This window comes from Brassica napus, chromosome A1, assembly GCF_020379485.1.
Source record: "Brassica napus cultivar Da-Ae chromosome A1, Da-Ae, whole genome shotgun sequence".
NCBI lineage: Eukaryota > Viridiplantae > Streptophyta > Magnoliopsida > Brassicales > Brassicaceae > Brassica > Brassica napus.
The window spans coordinates 194,017-200,016 of NC_063434.1; positions in this window are offsets into that span (position 1 = coordinate 194,017).

Sequence of the window (6,000 nt, forward strand, 5' to 3'; positions counted from 1 at the left end):
ATTTCTAACCACATTCAACATTTGTATTAATTTATTCTAAATTCTATTTCATGGTACATGGACATCGTTCTATTTTTTATCAATTAATTTAATAAAATTTCATATACTCCCTATTTCAATTGACAAACCCCAATAAAATCGCTATTCTAGAGAAACAAAGACAACAAAGGTTCCAAACCTCTCTAAACATCATAATATGTTAGTTCATGATACAAATATGCATTAAAACAATATTTTCATTATTTTGAATTTTTTTCAAAATTTGTGTGTAAACCCCTACAAAATATTCAGTTTTTTGGTAAATGGTTAATATACCGAAGCATGTAATCTTTAGTGTTGTTTTAAAATTTCTAACCACATTATATATTTGTATTAATGTATTCTAAACTCTATTTCATGATACATGGACATTGTTTTATTTTTTATCAATTAATTTAGTAAAACTTCATATGCTCTTAAATCAGTGGACAAACCCCAATAAAATCGCTATTCTAGAAAAACGAAGATAACAAAAGTTCCAAACCTCTCTAACTATCATCATATGTTAGTTCATGATACAAATATGCAGTATAACGATATTTTCATTTTTTTGGAATATTTCTCAAAATTTGTGTGTTAACCTCAACAAAAAATTCAATTTTTCGGTAAATGGTTAATATACTGAAGCATATAATCTTAACTGTTCTTTTAAAATTTCCAACCACATTATACATTTGTATTAATGTATTCTAAACTATATTTCATGATACATGGTCATCGTTCTATTTTTTATCAATTAATTTAGTAAATTTCATAAGCTCTTTAAACTAGTGGACAAAACCCCCCAATAAAATCGCTAATCTAGAGAAACGGAGACAACAAAGGTTCCAAACCTCTCTAACCATAATCATATGTTAGTTCATGATACAAAATGCATAAAAACAAAATTTTTATTTTTTTCTCAAAACTTGTGTGTTAACCCCTATAAAACATTCAATTTTTCGGTAAATGGTTAATATACCAAAGCATATAATCTTCAGTGTTGTTTTAAAATTTCTAACCACATTCTACATTTATATTAATGTATTATAAACTCTATGTCATGCTACATGAGCATCATTCTATTTTTCATCAATTAATTTAGTAAAACTTCATATGATCTTAAATTACTGTACAAACTCCAATAAAAACGCTATTCTAGAGAAACGGAGACAACAAAGGTTCCAAACCTCTCTAACCATAATCATATGTTAGTTCATGATACAAATATGCATTAAAACAATATTTAAATTTTTTTCATTTTTTTCTTAAAATTTGTGTGTTAACCCCTACAAAATATTCAATTTTTCGGTAAATGGTTAATATACTGAAGCATATAATCTTTAGTATTCTTTTAAAATTTCTAACCATATTATACATTTGTATTAATGTATTCTAAACTCTATTTCAAAGTACATCGGCATCGTTCTATTTTTATCAATTAATTTAGTAAAACTTCATAAGCTCCCTAAACCAATGGACAAAACCCCCCTATAAAATTGCTATCCTAGAGAAATGGAGACAACAAAGGTCCCAAACCTTTCAAACCATCATCATATGTTAGTTCATGATAAAAGTATGCATTAAAATAATATTTAATTTTTTTGAATTTTTCTCAAAATTTGTGTGTTAACCCCTACAAAATATTCAGTTTTTCGGTAAATGGTTAATATACCGAAGCATGTAATCTTTAGTGTTGTTTAAAATTTCTAACCACATTCTACATTTGGATTAATGTATTCTAAACTCTATTTCATGGTACGTGGGCATTGTTCTATTTTTTATCAATTAATTTGGTAAAACTTCATATGCTCCCCCCAATAAAATCGCTATTCTAGAGAAACGGAGACAACAAAGGTTCCAAACCTCTCTAACCATCATTATATGTTAGTTTATGATACAAATATGCATAAAAACAAAATTTTCATTTCTTTTGAATTTTTCTCAAAATTTGTGTGTTAACCCCTACAGAATATTCAGTTTTTCGGTAAAGGGTTAATATACCAAAGCATATAATCTTCAGTGTTGTTTTAAAATTTCTAACCATATTCTACATTTGTATTAATGTATTATAAACTCTATTTCATGGTACATGCGCATCATTCTATTTTTTATCAATTAATTTAGTAAAACCTCATAAGCTCCCTAAACTAGTACACAAAACCCCCCAATAAAATCGCTATTCTAGAGAAACAGACACAACAAAGGTTCCAAACCTCTCTAACCATCATTATATGTTAATTCATGATACAAATATGCCTAAAAACAAAATTTTCATTTTTTTTTTGAATTTTTTTCAAATTTGTATGTTAACCCCTTCAGAATATTCAGTTTTTTGGTAAAGGGTTAATATACCAAAGCATATAATCTTCAGTGTTGTTTTAACATTTCTAACCACATTCTACATTTATATTAATGTATTCTAAACTCTGTGTCATGCTACATGGGCATCATTCTATTTTTTATGAATCAATTTAGTAAAACTTCATATGTTCCTAAATTACTATACAAAGTCCAATAAAAACGCTATTCTAGAGAAACAGAGAAAACAAAGGTTCCAAACTTCTCTAACCATAATCATATGTTAGTTCATGATACAAATATGCATTAAAACAATATTTTAATTTTTTTCATTTTTTTTCAAAATTTGTGTGTTAACCCCTACAAAATATTCAATTTTTTGGTAAATGGTTAATATACTGAAGCATATAATCTTTAGTGTTCTTTTAAAATTTCTCACCACATTATATATTTGTATTAATGTATTCTAAACTCTATTTCAAGGTACATGGGAATCGTTTTATTTTTTATCAATTAATTTAGTAAAACTTCATAAGCTCCCTAAACCAGTGGACAAAACCCCCCAATAAAATCGTTATCCTAGAGAAACGGAGACAACAAAGGTTCCAAATCTTTCTAACCATCATCATATCTTAGTTCATGATACAAATATGCATTAAAGCAATATTTTCATTTTTTTTAATTTTTCTCAAAATTTGTGTGTTAACCCCTTCAAAATATTCAGTTTTTCGGTAAATGGTTAATATACTGAAGCATATAATATTTAGTGTTGTTTTAAAATTTATAACCACATTATACATTTGTATTAATGTATTATAAAGTATATTTCATGGTACATGGAAATCGTTCTATTTTTTATCAATTATTTTAGTAAAAATTCATATGCTCCCTAAATCAATTGACGAACCCCAATAAAATCGCTATTCTAGAGAAACGGAGACAACAATGGTTCCAAACCTCTCTAAACATCATCATATGTTAGTTCATGATGCACTTATGCATTGAAACAATATTTTTATTTTTTTAATTTTTCTCAAAATTTATGTGTAAACCCTTACAAAATACTCAGTTTTTTGGTAAATGGTTAATATACTGAAGCATGTAATCATTAGTGTTATTTTAAAATTTCTAACCACATTCTACATTTGGATTAATGTATTCTAAACTCTATTTCATGGTACACGGGCATTGTCTATTTTTTATTATTTAATTTAGTAAAACTTTATATGCTCTCTAAATCAGTGGACAAACCCCAATAAAATCGCTATTCTAGAGAAACGAAGACAACAAAGGTTCCAAACCTCTCTAACTATCATAATATGTTAGTTCATGATACAAATATGCATTAAAACGATATTTTCATTTTTTTGAATTTTTTCAGAATTTGTGTGTTAACCCCTACAAAATATTCAATTTTTCGGTAAATGGTTAATATAGTGAAGCATATAATATTTAGTGTTCTTTTAAAATTTCTAACCACATTATACATTTGTATTAGTGTATTCTAAACTCTATTTCACGGTACATGGGCATCGTTCTATTTTTTATCAATTAATTTAGTGAAACTTCATAAGCTCCCTAAACTAGTAGACAAAACCCCCCAATAAAATCGCTATTCTAGAGAAACGGAGACAACAAAGGTTCCAAAACCTCTCTAACCATCATTATATGTTAGTTTATGATACAAATATGCATAAAAACAAAATTTTCAATTCTTTTGAATTTTTCTTAAAATTTGTGTGTTAACCCCTACAGAATATTCAGTTTTTCGGTAAAGGGTTAATATACCAAAGCATATAATCTTCAGTGTTGTTTTAAAATTTCTAACCATATTCTACATTTATATTAATTTATTCTAAACTCTCTGTCATGCTACATGGACATCATTATATTTTTCATCAATTAATTTAGTAAAACTTCATATGTTCCTAAATTACTGTACAAACCCCAATAAAAACGCTACTCTAGAGAAACGGAGACAACAAAGGTTCCAAACCTCTCTAACCATAATCATATGTTAGTTCATGATACAAATATGCATTTAAACAATATTTATATTTTTTCATTTTTTTCTCAAAATTTGTGTGTTGACCCCTACAAAATATTCAATTTTTCGGTAAATGGTTAATATACTGAAGCATATAATCTTTAGTGTTCTTTTAAAATTTCTAACCACATTATACATTTGTATTAATGTATTTTAAACTCTATTTCAAAGTACATGGGCATCGTTCTATTTTTTATCAATTAATTTAGTAAAACTTCATAAGCTCCCAAAACTAACGGACAAAACCCCCCAGTAAAATTGCTATCCTAGAGAAACGGAGACAGCAAAGGTTTCAAACCTTCCAAACCATCATCATATGTTAGTTCATGATAAAAGTATGCATTAAAATAATATTTAGTTTTTTTGAATTTTTCTTAAAATTTGTGTGTTAACCCCTACAAAATATTTAGTTTTTCGGTAAATGGTTAATATACCGAAGTATGTAATCTTTAGTGTTGTTTTAAAATTTCTAACCATATTCTACATTTGGATTTATGTATTATAAACTCTATTTCATGGTACATGGGCATTGTTCTATTTTTTATCAATTAATTTAGTAAAACTTCATATGCTCCCTAAATCAGTGGACAAACCCCAATAAAATCGCTATTCTAGAGAAACGAAGACAAAAAAAATTCCAAACCTCTCTAACTATCATCATATGTTAGTTCATGATACAAATATGCATTAAAATGATATTTTCATTTTTTTGAATTTTTCTCAAAATTTGTGTGTTAACCCCTACAAATATGCCTAAAAACAAAATTTTCATTTTTGTTTTGAATTTTTTTCAAATTTGTGTGTTAACCCCTACAAAATATTCAGTTTTTCAGTAAAGGGTTAATATACCAAAGCATATAATCTTTAGTGTTGTTTTAAAATTTCTAACCACATTCTACATTTATATTAATGTATTCTAAACTCTATGTCATGCTACATGGGCATCATTCTATTTTTTATGAATTAATTTAGTAAAACTTCATATGTTCCTAAATTACTATACAAACCCCAATAAAAACGTTATTCTAGAGAAACGGAGAAAACAAAGGTTCCAAACCTTTCTAACCATAATCATATGTTAGTTCATGATAAAAATATGCATTAAAACAATATTTTAATTTTTTTCATTTTTTCTCAAAATTTGTGTGTTAACCCCTACAAAATATTCAATTTTTTGGTAAATGGTTAATATACTGAAGCATATAATTTTTAGTGTTCTTTTAAAATTTCTAACCACATTATATATTTGTATTAATGTATTCTAAACTCTATTTCAAGGTACATGGGAATCGTTTTATTTTTTATCAATTAATTTAGTAAAACTTCATAAGCTCTCTAAACCAGTGGACAAACCCCCCCCCCCCCCCCCCCCCCCCCCATAAAATCGTTATACTAGAGAAACGGAGACAACAAAGGTTCCAAACCTTTCTAACCATCACCATATGTTAGTTCATGATACAAATATGCATTAAAGCAATATTTTCATTTTTTTAATATTTTTCTCAAAATTTGTGTGTTAACCCCTACAAAATATTCAGTTTTTCGGTAAATGGTTAATATACTGAAGCATAGAATATTTAGTGTTGTTTTAAAATTTCTAACCACATTATACATTTGTATTAATGTATTATAAA